Source organism: Sciurus carolinensis, chromosome X (genome assembly GCF_902686445.1).
Source record: "Sciurus carolinensis chromosome X, mSciCar1.2, whole genome shotgun sequence".
In the NCBI taxonomy this organism is placed as follows: Eukaryota; Metazoa; Chordata; class Mammalia; order Rodentia; family Sciuridae; genus Sciurus; species Sciurus carolinensis.
Genome location: NC_062232.1, coordinates 63106175 through 63128592, shown reverse-complemented (window position 1 = coordinate 63128592; position 22418 = coordinate 63106175).

Genomic DNA, 22418 nt, shown 5'->3' with positions numbered 1-22418 from the left:
ACTTTCTTGTGATTTGGTATGAATTTTAGAATTGTTTGCTCCAGTTATTTAAAGAATTCCATTTGTAAATTGACAGGGATTGCTTTGATTCTGTGTATTGATTTGGGTATTATGGACACTACAACAACATTAATTTTTCACATGATAAGATAATTTACACTTTTTCAATTTCTTTCATCAGTATTTTATAATTTTGTTGTAGGATTATTGCATCTCTTTTGATAAGCTCACTCAAGTGTTTTAATTTTTGTGGTTTTTTGAATGGGATGGCTGTATTGATTTTTTTAATTTGTTCTAATTATTTTTACTTGATAGTAGAATGTATTTCAACATATTATATATATGTAGGGTATAACTTCTCATTCCTCTGATTATACATGATGTAGAATATCACTGGTTGTATAATCATGTATGCACATAGGATAGTAATGTCTGATTCATTCTACTATCTTTCCTATTCCCATTCCACCTTTCTTCCCTTCATTCCCCTTTTCCTAATTCAAAGTACTTCTATTCTTCTCTAACCACCGTGACCTTTATTGTGAAGTTAGCATCTGCATATCAGAGAAAACATTTGGCCTTTGGATTTTGGGGGATTGGCTTATTTCACGGATATCACATGATATTCTCCAGTTCCATCCATTTACCAGCAAATGCCATCATTGCATTAATTTTTATATATGAATAATATTCTATTGTGTATACATACCACATTTTCTTTCTCCATTCATTTGTTGAAGGGCACCTAGGTTGGTTCCATAGTTTAGCTATTGTGAGTTGAGCTGCTATAAACATCGATGTGGCTGTAGTAGGCTGATTTTAAGTCTTTTTGGTATAAATCCTAGGAGTGCAATAGGCAGATCAAATGGTGGTTCCATTCCAAGTTTTCTGAGGAATCTCCATACTGCTTTCCATAATGGTTGCACAAGCAATTATGTATCTTTTTTCCCACATATTCACCAACACTTTATTGTTGCTTGTGTTCTTGATTCTGATTGGAGTAAGGTAAAATCTTAGGGTAGTTTTGATTTGCATTTCTATGTTTATTTTTATTTCAAATAATTTTTAATGTATATGGCAGTACTACTTATTTATTTATCTATTATTGGTTCTTCTTAGTTATACATGACAGCAGACTCCATTTTGATAAAATTATACAAGCATGAATTATATCTTATTCGAATTAGGATTCCATTCTTGTGTGTGGACATAATGGTGGGATTCATTTTGTTATTTTCATACATTTATGTGGAAAAATTATATGAGAATTTTCTACTATCTTTCCTATTCCAATCCCCCTCCCTTCCCTTCATTTGACTTTGTCTAAGTTACTGAACTTCTCTTCTTCCCCTTCCTCTATTTATTATGGTTTAGATTCCACATATTAACAAAAACATTGGACCTTTGGTTTTTATGGATTGACTTATTTCATTTAGCAGGATAGTCTCCAGATCCATCCATTTACTTGCAAATGTAATTCTTAAAGTAATTCTTCTTCATATCTGAGTAATATACCATTGTGTGTGTGTGTGTGTGTGTGTGTATCACATTTCTTAATACATTCATCAAGGTTGGTTCCATAGTTTACCTATTGTGAATTGTGGTGCTATAATATGCTACCTATTTGAATTCTGATTAGTTCTAATGGTGATTTTGTATTTTTTGGGGGGGTGGAGTTCTATATATAAGATCATGTAACCCACAAATGGTGATAATTTGAATTCTTATTTTCCAGTTTGGACGCCCTTTATTTACTTCTCTGATTATAATGCAAGGATTTATAGCATTATATTGACTAAAGTGTATGAAATTGAGCATCCATATCTTATAGAAAAAATTCAGCTTTTATAGAAAAAATTCAACTTTTAACAATTAGGTATAATGTTAGCTGTTTTTTAAAATGATTTTTCAATTTCTATATTTTCTAAGTTTATTACTTATATTTTTTTTCAGTTCATTGAACATTTTAACTATCAACTTTCTAATTTTTTTCATATGTTTCCTCATAGTGATGTCAGTAAAATCAGTTGTTGAATTGTCGTAGCCTGTTTGGAATGTTTTTTTTTTTTTTTCTATTGTCTTTTCATACTGCTCATGTCTACATATCTATTGGAATGATTATTACTTCTACTTTGATGCAAAGGATTATTTAGTAAGTTTCATTTTTTGAGAGTCCTAGAATGGATTAATACTAGGTATTGATATTTGCAGTTAACATGTCTCTATTTCAAATAATTTTTAATATATAGGGAAGTACTACTTATTTATTTATCTATTATTGGTTCTTCTTAGTTATACATGACAGTAGACTCCATTTTGATAAAATTATACAAGCATGAATTATATCAGCACCACTTTGAAATAAGATATTAAACCCTTCTTACTCCAATCACTTTAGACAAATACCATATAGTAATCAAACTTGGGAAACACAGAACATGTTGCTAATGATCTCCACAGTTACTTGAACCCAGGTACAAAGTAGTAGTAATGTTTTGGAAAAGGTGAGAAACCAGGTTTTAAAGAAAGTTAAAGTACTATTACATTATATAGGATAAAAAGAGGGGAGGAGGAAAAAATTCGGCAAAATTTCCATCAAAATTCCAGTGGTTTTCTTCATAGAAATAAAAAAAAATTAATTTGGAAAAATAATAGGCCCAGGATACCTAAAGCACTTCTTAGAAAAATGAAGCAGGAGAAATCACAATATCAGACCTTAAATTATACAAAAGAGCTATAGTAACAAAAATAGCATGGTATTGGCACCAAATAACTAAAAATACCAATGGAACAGAATAGAAGACACAGAGACAACCCAACATAAATATAGTTACCTCATAGTGGACAAAGGCTCCAAAAAACATGCATGAGAGAAAAGATAGCCTCTTCAATAAATGGTGCCAGGAAAATTGGAAAGTCATATGTAGTAGAATGAAAGTTCACCCCTATCTGTCACCCAGTTCAAAAAGCAATTCTAAGTGAATCAAAGACCTAGGAATTAGACAAGAAATCCTGCACATACTAGAAGAAAATGCAGGTTCAACACTAACATATTGTCTCAGGAACTGACTTCCTTAAGAAGACTCCTAAAGCACAAGAATTACCATTAAATTAAATTAAAATTTAAATTCAATTACTATTACATTATATAGGCTAAATTTAAAAAAAAAATCACTAAATGGGATGGCATCAAACTGAAAAGCTTCTTCACAGCAAGAGAAACAAGAGTGTGAAGAGAGAGTCTATAGAATGGGAGAAAACATTTGCTACCTTCACCTCAGACTGGGTGTTAATATCCAAAGGAAGTGTCTGGTGGAGTGGTGCATGCCTGATATTCCAGGAGCTCTGAAGGCTGAGGCAGGAGCATCATGAGTTCAAAGCCAGCCTCAGCAACTTAGAAAGGCACTTAACAACTCAGTAAGACCCTGTCCTGCCTCGAAATAAAATATAAAAAAAAAGGCTAGGGATGTGACTCAGTGGTTAAGCACCCCTGGGTTCAATCTCCAGTACCAAATTTATATTTATATGTGTATATATACATATATATATATATATATATATATATATATATATATACATACATACATGTATTTGTATATGTATCTACACATATACACACATATATATTCAAAGGAACTGAATAGACCCTTCTCAAAAGAAGAAATACAGATGGCCAAGAGAAACATGAAAATTATTCAAGATCTCTGGCCATTAGAGAAATGAAAATTAAAACTACACTGATGTTTCATCTCGCTCAAGTCAGAATGGCACCTATTGAGCATACAAGTAACAACAAATGTTTTGAGGATGTCGGGAAAATGGAACACTCATACGTTGTTGGTGGGGCAACAAATTGGTGCAACCGCTATGGAAAAGAATATGGAGATTCCTCGAAAAATTGGAATGGAACTACCATTTGACCCAGTTATCCCACTCTTCAGCATATAACAAAAAGACTTAAAATCAGCATACTATGGTGATGCAGCCACATCAACATTTATAGCAGCATAATTCACAATAGCTAAGATGCCCATCAACATGTGAATGTATAAAGAAATTGTGGCATATATACTCAATGGAATATTAGTCATAAAGAAGAATGACTTTGTGACATTTGCTGCTAAATGGGTAGATTTGAAAACTATCATGCTAAGTGAAATAACCCACTCCTGAAAAAAACAAAAGTCCATTGTTTTTTCTTTCTTTGTGTCAACTGAATCACAATAAAATGCAGAGGGGAAGAAGAGAAGTCCCATAGATTAGACAAAGGGGGGTAAATGGAAGGAGTGTGAATAGGCATAGGAAAGAAAGTTGAATAATTTAACATAACCTTCATATGTACACATATGAAAATACCTAAGTGAATTCCCCCTTTGTATCCAACCAGAAGAGTGGGGTTAAGGAGAATAAGTTATATTCTAAGCTTATATAATTTTATCAAAATGGATTCTACTCTTATGTATAACTAAGAAAAACCAATAAAAAAGAAGATAAATGAAAAAAATAAAGGCTATAAAAATAATACAAACCAAGGCAAAAAGAAGAAAAAGATGAATGAGGGTAATTTAGGCAATAGCAGGTAACGAAAGAGAGAAAGAGGGGTGAGAGGAGCAAGTGTAAATATGAACAGGGATTAAAAAATAGATTATATTAGGGTCTGGGGTTGTGGTCCTTGGTAGAGCACTTGTCTAGTATGTGTGAGGTACTGGGTTCAATTCTCAGTACCACATATAATTAAGTAAATGAAATAAAGGTCTATCAACATATAAAAAGTTTACAAAAATAGATTATTTTAATTACTGTAATAAAATATTAAAATGACTACAATCAGATGAATTGCAAGCAGAGCATTGTATACTAGTAGAAAACACTATTGAATTGAAACAAAACACAATATATGTATGATTAAAAATTATAATACAGCTATTTACACTAAACCATGCTAAGGTGGAGAAAATACTTATTGAGTTTTCTTGCATTTGATTTCATCAGGATTTGGACCTTTACATGATGCCCATCACTCTTTAGCTTTGGATCTTTCAAGAGGTACCAGGGCACAGGAGCTACTTCCCTAGTTTATATGAATTTCTCAGTTCTTGTTCACAGTCCAAGGGACTGAGGCTCCATGCTCAGAAGTTGCTCCTTTGCATCTATGGCTGTTTCTATTGGGTGCAGGATCTCATGATGCTGAACTCAGGCCTGACACTCTGACAGGCATAGAACCTGGTGACTGCAAGCATGGGACCTGTGACTGAAGGCTTTTTGTGAATGGTCTATGCTGCAGAAGTGTCTCCCCTGACTGATTCAAATCACATTGGTACCACTCCTATGACTGGAATATAGTCAATTGTCCCACCAGCATCTGAGCTCCCACTGCCCATGGTTGTGAATTCCTGATGTCAGTTCCTCCCCACTGGGTCTCTAGTGGTGCTACCTAAGCATCTGGTGGCTGCTGGCAACCATCTGACCCTTGGGTCCAGATTCTGCAGGGGCCATCTGTGGCACAGAAGCCTCTGCCCAGTGTGTTATAGATCACAGGTATACCATTTCTGCAACTGGGAAAGAGTCAGTTGGCCTACCCATGTCTGAGCTCTTATTGCCTGCAGTCATAAATCACAGGTGTCCACTCACCTTTACTGTGATCTCTTTGGGGCAGTAATATCTAGGTACCTCATATCCATTTTTAACTGTGGGTCCTGCAGATATAAGTTCTCTATGGACCTTCTTTGCCACAGAAGCCTCCATATGGGGTGGTGTAGCTCACAGGTATTTTATCCATCAAGCATGATAGTGATGGGATGTCAGCTCTGCTATTTTTGCTGGAACTTCCATGGAGGCTATGTTGAATGCTGGGTGAGATAGCACTACCTGGGAGTGATTAGCTCTCTGATCTACTCCAACTCACTCCCCTTGTCCATGGTGAGGGGGAAGGGGTTTAGTAACTTTCAGCTACCAGTGATCACTGTGAAAGTTTCTTCTAGATGGATTATTGAGATACTTTATTTTGGAGGTATTCCCTCTGGTTTCAGTGTTTGCTTTCTGAGGGTGTGGAGCTGTGTTGATTTCATTTCTTTGGGGAGTCTGCCTAGCTGAAGACTATGTAAAATGGCTGCCATGCCTGGCAAATTAAGGACTTCTGCTCTAATATTCTGCTCCAGTAACCAAACTCCAAATCCCTATAAGTCTCAAATTGTCCTATATTGAGTTTTAGAGTATTCTGTCACCCACTTCTCTGGTCAGCTGTTCTTTTACTGCTTCCTTTCTGGGCTGTGGAGGGGTCAGGGGTTTCTGCCTACATCTGTTCCACCATTTTCCTCACTCTGCTTTTCTTGATCTAGCTACAAACTTGTCTTTTATTCATCTTTTAAAAATCCCTTTTTTTCTTTGCCTTTTGTCAGGATTTTAGTTTCCATTTCACTTATTTCTGCCATGAAATTTCATTATTTTTTCTTTCTACTAGTTTAGGCTTGGTTTGCTCTTGTTTTCACTTCATTTATTCACAGTAATTAGATTTTTTTTTAGATTATCTGTTTTTATTTTGGTGCAATAATTGCTAAAATTTTCCTTTTTTTGCTTTATTTTTAATCCCATGGCTTTTGGTATGCTTTGTTTCTATTTCCATTTGCTTCAAGATATTTAGAAGTTCTTCTTGCTTTATTCCTTGATTCATCAGTTGTACAAAGTAAGTTGTATAATCTTCATGTATTTGAATATTTTTCAGATTTTTTTCTTGCTATTGATTTTGAGTTTAGTCTTGTGTATTCAAAAACCACTTTCAATGATTTTAGCATTTCTTTAAAGTTCATTGTCCTCTTTTAAAACTCACCACATGTTCCATGTGTTCATGAGAAAATTGTGTATCTTTTAGCTGATGGATGGAAAGTTCGATAGGTATCTGTTTGATACATTTGGTCTAGGGTGAAAATGTACTTTGTTATTTCTTCAATACACATAATCTGAATGATCTGCCCATTGCTCTGGCCACACGTCCCCTGTTGGTGAGTGAAAGGGTTCCTATCGGAGGGATGGGCTGGCCGTGAATTAATCACTAAGAAATGTATTTAATAGAAAAAGCCACAGGAGACAATTATCTTTTGAATCAGTGGGCATGAGGGATTGGGCCATGTTAAGACCTGGTTCTAACAAGAAATAGAGCTCTCACTTGGTTTATTTATAGTGGTACAGATCAAAGGGGGACATGGTGGAGCTTCCTCCACGAGAAACAGGATGGTTTGGAGTCAAGCAAGCCATTTGGTTCTAGCCAGTCATTGGCATATCCCAGGGTCTGCAAATTCTGGAGGCGAACCAATCTGCATGGAAGCTACATATTCCCGGCAATCTGGAACAATATTTCATGATTGCCAGTTCCTGAGAGCCAGATTCCCATGTGTGATGGCTCAACCAAGTCTAGTTTTTTTTGCAGGTCATGGATGGTACATATTGATGAATGTGGAGTGTTAAAATATCCATCTCATATTGTACTGCAATCCATCTCTCCTTTTAGCTCTATTAAATTTTGCTTTACAGATGTGTGTTTTCTGATATTCTATGCATATACATTTAGAATTGTTATTTTCTCTTCCTGATTGACTCTATCACTATATAATATCTTTTCTTGGCTCTTATGACTGTTTTCCATTTAAAGTCGATTAAATAATAGAAACTAATAGAAGTATGACTTTTCATAAAGCAAGCCTTTTGCATTTCTTTTGCCTGAACTATCTTCTTCCATGACTTTGGTTTCACTGTATGTTTATAGGGAAGTGAGTGTCTGGTAATCAACATGTAGTTGGGGATTTTCTTTTTACTCTTGTCTATTCTGTAACCCTCTACTATATTACTAAAGAATTTATATGCATTCAAATTAATTGTTGGTATGTAAAGTTTAACTATAGTAAATATGTAACTATTTTTTTGTTTTGTTGCACTTCAGAACAACAAAAGTATTATGGATGTTTTAGAAATATTAATTATTTCCATGCATGAACTTTGGGAATGTTTCCAGTTTTTTTGGTGTCTACTTCAATTATTCTTATCAATGTTCTATATTTTTCCTTGTAGAGAACTTTCATTTTTTGGGGTAAATTTTTTCTTAGGTTTTTTTTTTTTTGTTGTTGTTGTTGTTGTTGTTACTTAATGTGAATGGGAAGGCATTCATGCTTTCTCTTTTATGGAGTTTATTATTGATCTGTAAAGTCTTAATAATTTTTGTGTGCTGCAACTTTACTAAATTTGTTTACCAGTTTTAATGACATTTGGTGGAGTCTTTAAATTTTTCCTACAAAATTTTATCATCTGCAAACAGTAATTATTTAACTTATCTTCCTATTCGCATGCCTTTCACTTCTTTCTCTTGTCTAATTTATCTGACTTAGAATTTCAGTATTATATTGAAAAAGCATGGTGAAAGTAGACATCTTTTTCTTCTTTGAAACCATGGAGGAAACACTTTCAGCTTTACCACATTCAATATAATATTGGTTATGGTTTGATCATATATAACTTTTTTAAATTAAGGACATTTCTTCTCTACCTAATTTGTTTTAAGTTTTTATCTTGAAATGATGCTTAATTTAATATTTTTCTACATCTACTGAAGTGACCATGTGATTTTTATCATTCATTCTATTTATGTAATTCATTTTATTTGTTACTTTGCATATGTTTTCTGCACTTTCATCCTTGGAATAAATCTTACTTATCCATGATGACTGATTTTTTATATTATGTTAGATTTATTTTCCTAGTATTATATATAGAGTTTTTGAATCAATGTTCAGCAGAAATAGTACTTTACAATTTTGTCTTTGTTGTTACTATTGTAACCTTGTCTGTTTTTTCAATCAGGATAATCTTGCCTCAGAATGAATTTGGAAGTGCTCCATTCCTTTTAGTATTTTTGGATTCATTTGAAAACAGAGTTTTTAGTTCTTCCTTAAAAATTTGGTAAAATCAATCCTGAGGTATTCTGTTTCTGGGAATTCGTCATCATTAATTTATTAAGATTATTGTGTCACCATGTTTCAATTTTGGTAGCTTATATTTGTACAACTATTTGTTAAGTTCTTCAGTGTTTTCTGACTCATTAGCAAATAGTTCTTCATAATAGTCCCTAATGATTCTTTTCATTTCTGTTGTATCAATTGTAGTGTGTCATTTTTCATATTTAATTTTATTTACTTGAGTATCCTGCATTTTTTCTTGTTTAGCTAAACTTTTGTTGATTTTGCTCATGTTCTTCACTTCATTGAATTTTTATATTGTTTTTATGATCTCTGGTTTACTTCTGATCTTTGCTATTTTTTCCTTCTAGCAATTTTGGGTTTAATTTGTTCATATTTTCTATAGATACTTTAAATAAATTGTTAGTTTTTTAATTGAAGTATTTCTGCTTTTTAATTTAAATACTTAAGGTCATAAACTTCACTGTTGGTACTGTTTTTGCTGTATTCCATAAGTTTTACTATGCTGTGTTTCCTTTTTAATTTTTTGAGACATTCTAAAATGTCATTTTCATTTCTTCAATGACTCTTTGTTCCTTAAATAGTGGCTGTTTTAGTTTCTATGTAAAATTTTCTAATTTTGATTCCTAATTTTTTGCACTGTGGCAACAAAATACACCATCTCCTTTTAATTGTTTGAATTGGTTGACAATCATTATATTTTTTAATATGTGTCCAATTCTAAGCAGTGTTTTATGATGAACATAAACTGTTCTATAAATATGTATTAGGTCCATTTGGTCTGTAGTATAGTTTATGATGTTTTGTTATTTAATTTTCTTGTCTGAATTATCTGTCCATTATTGAAATTGTTTTATTTAAGTCTCCTGTTATGGTTGCTTTTTATTCCACCTCTATCTTTAGATTTAATGTTTATTTGATAAAATTAGGTGCTTTGGCATTAGGAGCATTATATATTTAAAACAAATTTCTCTTTTTAAATTGATCCTTTAATCATCATATGGGGAATTATTATTTACAGTTTTTGTTTTAAATATATTTTGTTTCATTCAATTATACATACTCCTGTTTTCTTTCTTTCTTTATGTGGAATCTCTTCTTTCGTCTTTTCAGTTTCATTCTAGGTATGTATTTACTGGTAAAGTGAGTTTCTTATAGACAGTATAATTTGGGGTTTCAGTCTTATCCATTCAGCCAATCTGTGTCTTCAAGTTGGGGGGTTAGTTTATGTTCAAGATTTTAATTGTTAATGAAAGATACATTCCTACCATTACATTAATTTTCTTCTGGTTGCTTTAACGTATTTTTTCTCTTCTTTCTCTTTTATTGTACATCTTTGTGGTTTTGTTTGTTTTGAAATTTTGCTTCTTATTTATTTCTCCTTTTTTGTATCTGCTCTTCTAGTGTATTTTATATTTTTACATGTTCTGATGATGACGGTTATCTTTCTTTCTTTTCTGCAAGTGGAACTCCCATAAGCAATTTTGTAAAGTCTTTCTGATTGTCATGAATTCCTCTAGATTTTGCTTCTCTTGGAAAATCTCTTTCATTTTTGATGGATATCTTTTCTGGCTATAGTATTTTTCATTACTGTTTTTTTTTTTTCTTTCAGAACCTGTAATACATCATTCTACTCCCTTTTGATCTATTAGGTTTATGCTCAGAAGGGTGTTGTTAATATAATGGTGATTTTCTTAAATGTGACTTGACACTTTACCCTTACTGTTTGCAGAATTCTCTTTTTTTCACATATTTGACAGTGTATCTCTAATATCACATATGAGAAATCATTTCTTGTCATATGTATTTGAGGTTCTATGGGCCTCCTATATCTGAAAGCCTTTCTTTCCCAAGATCAGGTAAACTTTCTGCTATTATTCAATTTTGAATAGGTTTTCAATGATTTTCTCTTCTAATATATGGAACCCCTAAAATTTCAATATTTCGGGGGGGGGTTACTAGGGATTGAACTCATGGGCATTTGGCCACTGAGCCACATCCCCAGCCCCATTTTGTATTTTATTTAGAGACAGGTCTTGTTGAGTTGCTTAGTGCCTTGCTTTTGCTGAGGCTGACTTTGAACTCTCCATCCTCTTGCCTCAGTCTCCAAGCCACTGAGATTACAGGGGTGTGTCATCATGCCCAGCTCAATATTTCTTCATTCAATGTTGTCACATAAGTTTTGGTTTCTTTCTTCACTTATTTTATTTTATTTTTTGTCTGACTAGTTATATTTTAAAGTCCAGCTATCCCTCTTTCTATTTAATACAGTTTTTTTTTTTTTGAGACTTTCAACTTAATTTTTATTTGGCTTATAAATTTCTTCATTTCCTAGTTTTCTATTTGACTCTTTTTTTATGACCTCTCTTTTTACTGAATTTCTCATTTATGTCATCAATTGATTCCCTAATTTCATTGGTTTCTCTTTCTTTACTATTATGTTTCCCATTAACATTCTGTATATCAACTTTTTGTTGGCAATTCATTAATAGTCTGTTCCTTAGGATCTGTTACTAGAGTATACTAGAGTATATTTTGTTCCTTTGGAGGCATGGTGTTACATTGATTTTTTCTGTTTCTTGTCTCCTTAGGATGCTGTTTGTATATCTGCTGGATCAGTGATGTACACAAATTTTATTGGGAGGGTTTTGTGGTAAAATACTTTCTCCTGAAAATATGTCATAAGGTATAAATCTGTTAAGTTACAGTCATTTTCTTTCCAATGTGGTGCAATAATGTAGTCTTATAACTTCAGTTATAATTAACAGCTTTGAGTGTGGTGCACATTACAGCATAGTCAGAGCCCATCTCTCTCCACAAATCACATAAAGATAGAAACTTTCAAGCAGCTCAAACAGGTATAGTACACATAGTGGTGGAGATGTGATACCTGCTGTGTGGACACTTCAGTGGGCCAAGGAATATTCAATGCAATACATTCATGTGGGAAAACGAATCCACCTGTCAATCTCTGTGGGCTACATATGCATAGGGTCACACAAATTTGCCTATGCTGCTATAGTTTGACAAACATATTAGTTGAAGTATGGCAAAAATGAGTCCCCATAGGCTGTGAAATGGTATGGCTACTGCAGTTGGATCCAAGCTTGTTTGTTGCTGCTTGAATGATAGCAATGGCAGAGTGCCTCTATGGTGTGGATATACCTGTTGGTCTCTATAGATTGTGCAGGAATGCAGTCATTCACTGTACTCAGGTATGTGAGGCACTGCTCGTGCATAGCAGAATGGTTAGACTCAATTGATAGTGTTGTGCTTGGATTTTTCCAGGATGCTTAGATAAGTGAGAAACTTCTCTTTGGGTATCTACATTTCAGTCTCTAGGAACTGTGCAGGGATGAAGACAATCAAACCTGCCCAGCTTATTAATTTTGAATGTGATAGTTTCTGTATGCCACGTGGTAATGGAGCCACTCACAGTGGCTTAGGAGGATAAGATAAGCACAGAATTGGATGTGTGGAAATATTGGATCTCAGAATTGCACCAGGCAGCAACCTTATTGAAAGAGGGTAATACATCACTGGATTTCCTCTCTAGAGAAGTGCAATGTTTTATTCTCAGATAATTACTCAACTGAACTCAGGGCCTACAAAGCCTGCAGGATTCCTCAGTAGCAACATCTTCAGTCATATGAACGTAGTATCAATGTGGGTTGTTAGTACCTCCTGTTTGCAATTTACCCATTTGGGCGAGACTTTCTCACAAAGGAGGTGGTTCATACTTGGGGGAAAAGACTGTAAATGAGGCTTTTTATTCCCTTTTATAGTAGATCTTCCAGTGTCTCCATATTCCACAAAATATGTGTTTCTTGCACGCTGAATCATGACATTCTTTTCCAAATATTCTAGTTAAGTAGTACCTGTTTGTCATTTGTCTTTGATTCTTATCTATGGCCTCTATTAAGCCATTTCAGCATAACTCTTCCAAAAATTAAAAAAATAACAAACTAAAACAAGTATTTTACTTCCCAATTCCACTCATAATTTTTGATTCTATGACTTCCTCATTAGGATGCTTCAGTTAGGCTTTTGTATGAAAAGGCTATTGAGTTACACTTAGAAAAAATTGAATATTCTTTCAACAACTGCTGTTGGAGAAAAAAAGCAGTTCAAATTCTGCATTCAGCAGGAACAAAGATATTATACTAGAATAAATAGGGGTTGATTTGTGGAAGAGAAAGCTATTAAGTTGACTTTAACCGACATATGTACAGGAATATTCGTAGAGAAGACTAGAAATATTCCTAAAATTTTGCAACTCTGTTGAGAGTGAATAGCATGTCCTGTATATTATTCATGCTATTTTTGAAATAAATATAATTTGATTCAAATTATTTGTTTAAACCCTAATAAATTTTTATAACTTTACCAGAGACACAGCACATCACACTAATTTATGAATTTGAGTCTTCCATTACTTTGATAATTTTATACATGTTTATTTTATTCATTATTGATAGTGTTCTGTTGAAGTATCCTAGTATAATTGTTGAATTGCTTATTTCTTCATTCAGTTGTGACTTTTTTTGTTTCATATACTTTAGTGCACATATTTATAATTCTATTTCTTACCGATGGATTGACAATTTCATTATTATAAAATATGCTTTTTAAATCTGTGATAACACATTTTGTCTGTAAGTTTATTATGTCTGGTATCAGTATAGCTATTTCAGCTTTCCTTTGTTCCTATTTCCGTGATAATATTTCACTCTTATACCTTCAACTTATTTATGTCCTTGAATCTAGATTGTGTCTCTTATAAAGAGGATATTGCTGTGTATTTTTCATATATTTACATATATTTATTTATATTGGACTATTTAAACCATTTATATTTGATGCAATTATGGGCAAGTTAGGAATTCTACAATTTCATTGTTTTTCCAATCTTGATGACTTTATGTTTCCCTGGGATTGTCTTTATGTTTTAATTCATTTTAGAAAGCTGGTTTTCCTGACTGGCACTCTTTTCTTTTCCAAAGTTCAAATGTATAAACTTACTGCTCTCTAGTTTCCATGGTTTCAACTGTTGATTCAATCATTGATTCAATATAGAAAACCTTGTATCCGATGAGTTTCTTTTATTTTGCTGCTTTTAAAATTCTCTATTTGTATTTCTCTTTAGATGATTTGATTATGATATGTCTAGCTATGGACTGTTTCTGAGTTAGTATTCTATTTGGATACTTTTGCATTTATTGACTGTGTAGATTAATGTTTTTCAGTAACCCTGGAAGTTTTATGCCATTTATTTTTCTTTACATATTCTTTATATTCCTTTCTATTTTCTTCTGTGACTGCTACTAGGCATATGTTGGAATTTTTTATGAGTTTCCATGGGTTTTTGATGTTCCATTTATTTTTCTTTACTCTTTTTTCCCTATGTTATTCAAGTTGGATAATCTCAATTTATTTATAACTTCACAGATTGTTGATAATTTTCATTTCAGAAATTAGAGCTTTAACTCTAGAAATTCCTGGGTTTTTTAAATAATTTCTATGTTTTTAGTTGTGCTCTATATTTACTGAGGCATTATTTTCATGCCTTTCTCAAGTTTTTAAACATTATGGTAGCTAATGGAAAATCTTAGTCTAATCATTTTAACATATGGTCTACTTCAGAGACAGTTCTATTGACTGCCCTCTCACATTCCACTGAATTTTTCCACCTTATTTTGAAAGTGGACATTTAAAATGATAAAATTCATCATCTTGGAAATCAGATTTTCTTCATTAATCATTTGCTATAATTAGATATTTTAGTTTATTGTTTTTGCTGTTGCTTGTTTAGCAACCAAAGAATGTGATAGTTAAGTGGTCATCTGATGATTGAACAGATTTCCTTAGTGTCTTGAATCAATACAACTTCCATCTTTTACCAAGAGACTTTGTGTATGTTGGGCACAACTTCAGTACACAGGAAGGACATAACATGAACTTAGCTCTTAGTTTCTGTTTCTATAGGGCATCAGAGTCAATCAGGAGTAAATAATTAGGGTCTTCTCAGGCATTTCCTTCACATAAACACAACCCTACACACATAAATGAACTTACAGATTCTCAGGAATATGCTAGAGCTTTGGATATCCTTCTAAGAATATTTTGTTCCTCAGTTCTTTCTTTTAAAAGTTATGTATCACACTCTTCTTTATCCCAACATGTATTGTTCCCTCATTATAACTGTAATGTTTATTGTTGCCACAGATTCTTTTTCACCGATTACTCTGGGAATAGGGGTTTGCTTATTGAGTATGATATGTGTCAGGTAAAATAATTGAAACACCTATATTGCAGTTTAGATATTGGGTGTCCCCCAAAAGCTCGTGTGTGAGACAATGCAAGAAGGGTTAGAGGAGAAATGATCAGATTATGAGACCCTTAACCTAATAAGTGAATTGTTCCCCTGATGAGATTAACTGAGTGGAAACTGAAATTGGGTAGTGTGTGACTGGAGAAGGCAAGTCACTGAAGGTGTGTCTTTGAGATAAATATTTTTTTTACACTATTCAACATTTATTGAAGAGAAAGACTTGTATTCACACAAAACCCATCAATGATAATAAACCCCAGACTGGGAATAAGCTTAATGTGCCTCAAAGGGTGAATGGTTAACAACAACCTATCATAACCCCAACTACAGAATACCACTCAGGAATAAAAATAAATAAATAATTGATAACATAAATTAAATTAATATCCAGGAAATGATGTTGAATGAAAAAAAAATCTTAAAAGCTTATATACTCTGAGTTCATTCATATAAAATTTTTAAAATGAAAATGTTTTAGAAATTGAGGATAAATTAGGGAACTAAATGGACCCAAATAGCTAAAACAATCTTAAAATGTAAGGTCAAAGTTGTTAAAACTCAGTTCCTGATTTGAAAACTTAATGCAAAACCAAGGTAATCAAATCTGTGGTACCAGATAGAGATATATATTGTCGCCGCCCATGGCAATTTGTCACCGCCTGCAGCAACACTTTGCACGGGTATAGAGGATAGAGGAACTGAGGTTTGCTTGCTTTAAGAGGAGAGAGAGAGAGAGAGGCTTTGCATAAGAGAGAACGACTTTGCTTAAGAGAGAGAGAGACTACACTTTCAGAAATCTTATCTTAGTTTTGCTGCTTCTGCTTAAAGGTGTGTCCTGCATCCTGTGAACTAAGGGTCCGTCTACCTAAGGTGCTTTAGGGATGTGTCCCGCGCACTGCAATCTGTGATCTGCAACCTAAAGATGTGGTCTCAGTTCTCCGCTCTGCAATGTGCCTTCCACCGCTGCCCCTACTCGCTGTTTCTATATGCTTGCCGCTTCTTCTTCCTTTCTGCTTCTCTGTTTCTTTCTGCTAGCTGCTCCTCTTACTGTCACTCCTTACTCCTTGTCACTTTTCTCTGCCTGCTGCTGCTCATTACTCTTTGTCACTTTTCTCTGCCTGCTGTTGCTCCTTACTCTTCTACCTACTGTCCACTTATATTCTCTCCAAGAGGCGGAGGGCGGAGCCACGCCAGTTGAGATCAGGCGAGGAGCCAGCTGCCCAATCATGAGCAGGCGCAAGCAGGAGCACTTGAGAATACCTGTGCACGCTATCTTCAATGTGATCAAAACAGCTTCTGACTGGCTGCCAGGCGCCATCTTTGGCGAGTTCACATGGCATAGCCCCCAACAATATATGTTGACCAATGAAATGCAATTGAGAATCCAGAAGTGAATTTGCACTTCTATGCACAACTGAATTTTGACAAGGATGCTGAGTCCCTTCAATGAGAGAATGAATAGCTTCTTCAACAATGAATCTGGAATAACTAGATTTCCACATGTATACATTTTGGACCCCTATTTCATACCATACAAAAAAATTAATTCTAGTTGTATTAATGACCTAAATATTAGAGTTAAGCTATCCAATTATTAAAAGAAAAACAGAAATAAATCTTCATTGTCTCAGATTTGACAATTATTTCTAAGATATGACACCAAAATATAAGCAACAAAGGAAAAGCAAAGATAAATTGAACCTCATCAAAATTAAAAACTTGAATGCATCAAAGAACTTAATGTTCTTAGAAAAATTAATAAAGAAAATGTGGTATATACATAAAATAGATTTCCACTCAGTCATAAAGAAGAATGAAAATATGTCATTTGCCAGTAACTGTATGCAACTGGAAAAAGTGTTAAGTGAAATAAGCTATAATCAGAAAGTCAAGGGTCAGATATTTTCTTCCATAAGTGGAAGATATGAGAAAAGCAAAAAGGAATACAGACAGGAAAAGGGAGAAGGAGAGGGAGTGTGTGGGGGAGAGAATGAGAGAGAAAGAGAGAGAGAGAGAGAGAGAGAGGAGAGAGAAAGAGAGAGAGAGAGGAGAGAGAGAGAGAGAAAGAGAGAGAGACAAAAAGGAATTTAAATGAGCAGGGGAGAATCTCATAAAAATCGAAGGTAGACCCCTAGAGTAAAGGAAGGGGACTGAGTGACAGGGAGGAGGGTGGGGCATGGGGAAGTCCTGGGGAATAAAATCCACTAAATTAAGTTATGTCCATGTATGATTACACTACAATAAATCCTGTTTTACTCATTATAATGTAATAATAATAATAATGATAATAATAATAATGATACTAGAAAGGAGATCACTTAGAGTAAAGCAAATGGATTAGGGGAGGAATGGGCAGAGGAAAGGGAAGGTACTAGGAAATGTGATTGATCAAATCATGTTATGTATATATACAAATATGGCATAATAAATCCTACTACTATTTATTAATATAATGTACAAATAAATGAAAATAAAGAAGATTGTTTTGAGCCCATTTCACGTCCATATAAATTTTATTTATTTATTTATTTTTATTGTAAACAAATGGGGTACAACTTGTTTCTCTGTACATGAAGTAGAGGCCATACCATTTGTGTAATCATACATTTACATAGGGTAATGGTGATTGATTCATTCTGTTATTTTTTTCCTTCCCCCCACCCCTCCCACCCCTCCCACCCCTCCTTTACCTCTATACAGTCCCTCCTTCCTCCATTCTCGCCTGCCTACCTCCCCTCATTATGTATCATTATTCCCTTATCATCGAGATAATTTGTCCTTTGGTTTTTTGAGATTGGCTTATCTCACTTGGCATGATATTCTCCAATTTCATCCATTTGCCTGCAAATGCCATAATTTTATTATTTTTTTATGGCTGAGTAATATGCCAGTGTGTATATATACCACAGTTTCTTTATCCATTCATCCATTGAAGGTCATCTAGGTTGGTTGCACAATCTGGCTATTCTGAATTGAACAGCTATGAACATTGATGTTGCTGCATCACTGTAGTATGCTGAGTTTAACTCCTTTGGGTATAGGCCAAGGAGTGGGATAGCAGGGCTAAATGGTGGGTTCATTCTAAGGAATCTCCACACTGGTTTCCAGAGTGGCTGCACTAATTTGCAGCCCCACCAGCAATGTATGAGTGTACAGTTTTTCCCACATCCTCTCCAACACCTATTGTTGCTTGTGTTCTTGATAATTGCCATTCTGATTGGGGTGAGATGGAATCTTAGGGTAGTTATGATTTGCATTTCTCTTATTACTAGAGATGCTGAACATTTTTTCATATATCTGTTGATTGCTTGTACATCTTCTTCTGTGAAGTGTCTGTTCATTTCCTTAGCCCATTTGTTGATTGGGTTATTTGTATTCTTGGTGTAAAGTTTTTGCATTCTTTATACATTCTGGAGATTACAGCTCTATCTGTAGTATGAGTGGCAAAGATTTTCTCCCACTCTGTAGGCTCTCTCTTCACAAAAATCTATACTCCAACAAAATAGAAAGTCTCAAAGACATCAACAGGTTTCTAGAGACATATGAATTACCTAAACTGAACCAGGAGGACATACACAATATTTATTTATTTTAATTTAATTTATTTTTATTTTTAGAGACTGCATTTTGATTCATTGTACACAAATGGGGTAAAACTTCTCATTTCTATGGTTTTACACAATGTAGATTCACACCATTTGTGTAATCATACGTGTACATAGGGTAATGATGTCTGTGTCAGTCCACTATCTTTCCTTCCTCCACCCCTTCCCTCCCCTCATTTCCCTGTACACAATCCAAAGTTCCTCCATTCTTCTCTTACCCCTACTTGATTCCCCACTATGTATCATCATGCACTCTTTTCAGAGAAAATATTTGGCTTTTGGTTTTGTGGGATTGGCTTATTTCATTTATCAATATATTCTCCAACTCCATCCATTTACCTGCAAATGTCATCATTTCATTCTTCTTTATTACCGAGTAATATTCTATTGTGTATATACCACAGTTTCCTTATCCATTCATGTATTGAAGGGCATCTCAGTTGGTTCCACAATCTAGCTATTGCGAATCGAGCTGCTATAAACATTGATGTGGCTGCATCACTGTACTATGCTGATCTTAAGCCCTTTGAGTATAAATTGAGGAGTGGGATAACTGGGTCAAAAGGTGGGTCCATTCCAGGTTTTCTGAGGAATCTCCATACTGCTTCCAAGAGTGGCTGCACCAATTTGCAATTCTACTGGCAATGTATGAGTATGCCTTTTCCCTCACATCCTTGCCAACACCTATCATTGTTTGTATTCTTGATAATATCCATTCTAATTGGAGTGAGATGAAATCTAAGAGTAGATTTGATTTGAATTTCTCTAATTATAAGAAATGTTGAACACTTTTTCAAATTTGTTGATTGCTTATTTGTCTTCTTCTATGAAGTGTCTGCTCAGTTCTTTAGCCCATTTGTTGATTGGGTTATTTCTATTTTGATGTAAAGTTTCGTAAGTCCTTTATAAATTCTGGAGATTAATGCTCTATCTGAAGTGCTTGTGGAAAGGTTTTCTCTCACTCTGTAGGCTCTCTCTTCACATTGTTGATAGTTTCCTTTGCTGAGAGAAAGTTTTTTAGTTTGAATCTATCCCTGTTATTGATTCTTGCTTTTATTTCTTGTGCTATGGGAGTCCTGTTAAGGAAGTCTGATCCTAAGCTGACATGTTGAAGATTTGGACCTACTTTTTCTTCTATTTGGAGCAGGGTCTCTGGTCTGATTCCAAGGTCCTCGATCCATTTTGAGTTGAGTTTTCTGCAGGGTGAAAGATAAGGGTTTAATTTTATTTTGCTGGGCATGGATTTCCAATTTTGCCTGCATCATTTGTTGAAGAGGCTATTCTTTCTCTATTGTATGTTTTTGGCACCTTTGCCTAGTATGAGATAACCGTATTTATGTGGGTTTGTCTCTGTGTCTTCTACTTTGTACTATCAATCAATAGACTAAAGTTAACAATCATGATCTTTTCAATAGATGCAGAAAAAGCATTTGATAAAACACAGCACCCCTTCATGCTCAAAACACTAGAAAAAATAGTCATAGTAGGAACATACTTCAACATTGTGAAAGCTATCTATGCTAAGTTCAAGGCAAGCATCACTCTAAGTGGAGAAAAACTGAAAGCATTCCCCTTAAGAACTGGAACAAGACAGGGATGTCCTCTTTCACCACTTCTATTCAACATCATCCTTGAAACACTAGCCAGAGCAATCAGACAGATGAAAGAAATTAAAGGGATACAAAGAGGAAAGAAAATCTCAAATTATCACTATTTGCCAAGGACATGATTCTATATTTAAAGGAACCAGAAAAACTCCACCAGAAAACTTCTAGAACTAATAAATGAATTTAACAAAGTAGCAGGATATAAAATCAACATGCATAAATCTAATGCATTTCTATTTGTAAGTGATGAATTCTCTGGAGAAATTAGGAAAACTACTCTATTCACAATAGCCTCAAGAAATAAAATAAAATACTTAGAAATCAATCTAACAAAAGAGGCGAAATACCTCTACAATGAAAAGTACAGAACACTAAAGAAAGAAATTAAAGAAAACCTTAGATGATGGAAGCATCTCCCATGTTCTTGGATAGGCAGAATTACTATTGTCAAAATGGCCATACTACCAAAAGCGTCATACAGATTCAATGCAATTTCAGCTAAAATCCCAATGATGTACCTCATAGAAATAGAGCAAGCAAACATTCCAAATTCATTTGGAAAAATAAGAGACCCAGAATAGCCAAAGCAACCCTTAGCAGGAAGAGTGATGCAGAAGGTATCACAATACCAGAACGTAAACTATACTACAGAGCAACAGCAACAAAAATGGCATGGTATTAGCACAAAGAATACATCTTAAACAAAGCTAAAAGAAACAACAATAAAATACAAAACAAAACAGAAAAAATCATAAAGCAGAACTCATGTATATATACCCTCAATAAAGCATGAATACTCATGCACAAACACACACATATTTGGTATCATAAAGAAACTACAGAAGAAAAAACATTAAAGGAAATGGGGAAAGAAGATAGACAGAACTGGTAATAGTAAGGAAAGAGAAGAAAGGGGTAAAAAGTATAATCAAAATAGAGAAGTGTGATTATCTTTAATTAGTATACTCTAACTATCAATAAAAAGGCATAAAAATTAAATAAGAAATATAATTTCCAATAGAGGACTCTATGAAATCAACACATAAAATTACAGAAGTAAAATAAAAAGTAATATTAGAGTAGAAACAATAATTCTCATTAATGTTTCTGTGATAGAATCTTATTGAGACTCCCTGGTTTGCATTACCTCTGATATTGGGAGATGTAGCAGATATGCAAGCCTCTTCAGTAGTAGCATCTGCACTGATCCACTCAGCAGTATGCTTATTATTAGATATTTACAGTTCAGATTTTTGCTTCAAAGTCTTCCCATACACTCATGTTCTTCTCTGACATGCCAATCTCTACCTATATTCTGTGATATGAACTTCTGTGGTTAAAGAGATTTTATGATGTTCTTGGCCACCTAAAATTCTTAGAATGGTTTGATTTAAATTCCTGAGTGTTTTCAGCCTTGGAAATGGCTTATCCCATAAGGGAACTGTAAATACCAATCATTTTCCTTCTTGGGGTTGGTTCTGATGGGTCTGAAAGATCCACCTATTGAATCATCTCAGCTGAGGAGGGTACCTTGTTCTGCTCCTGAAGGTGGTTTCTGGGGATGAGTGATTCTAAAAGACATGGTGAATCCCATCAGGTGCAATGGGTGTACTCACTTTCTCATTTCCCAGGGTCAAACAGCCTGAAGATTCGACTCTGTTAACCTTGCTTTCTAATTTTTTGGAGCTGCATCTTGCTGCTCTACACTGCTGCAGGGCTTTCTGTAAACAGAGTATGAACTTTCATGACCTAGGTACTTTGCAGACATTGTTCTCTTTGCTTTCACTCTCATCTCCAAAATATTTTGTGGAAAAATTCAAGTTTCTTCAAGTGTCTTCATAAAACTAACAATTTTCAGATACTCAAATGATGTATAACTCATGCCTCACTTTTATGTTCAGAGTGCATAATT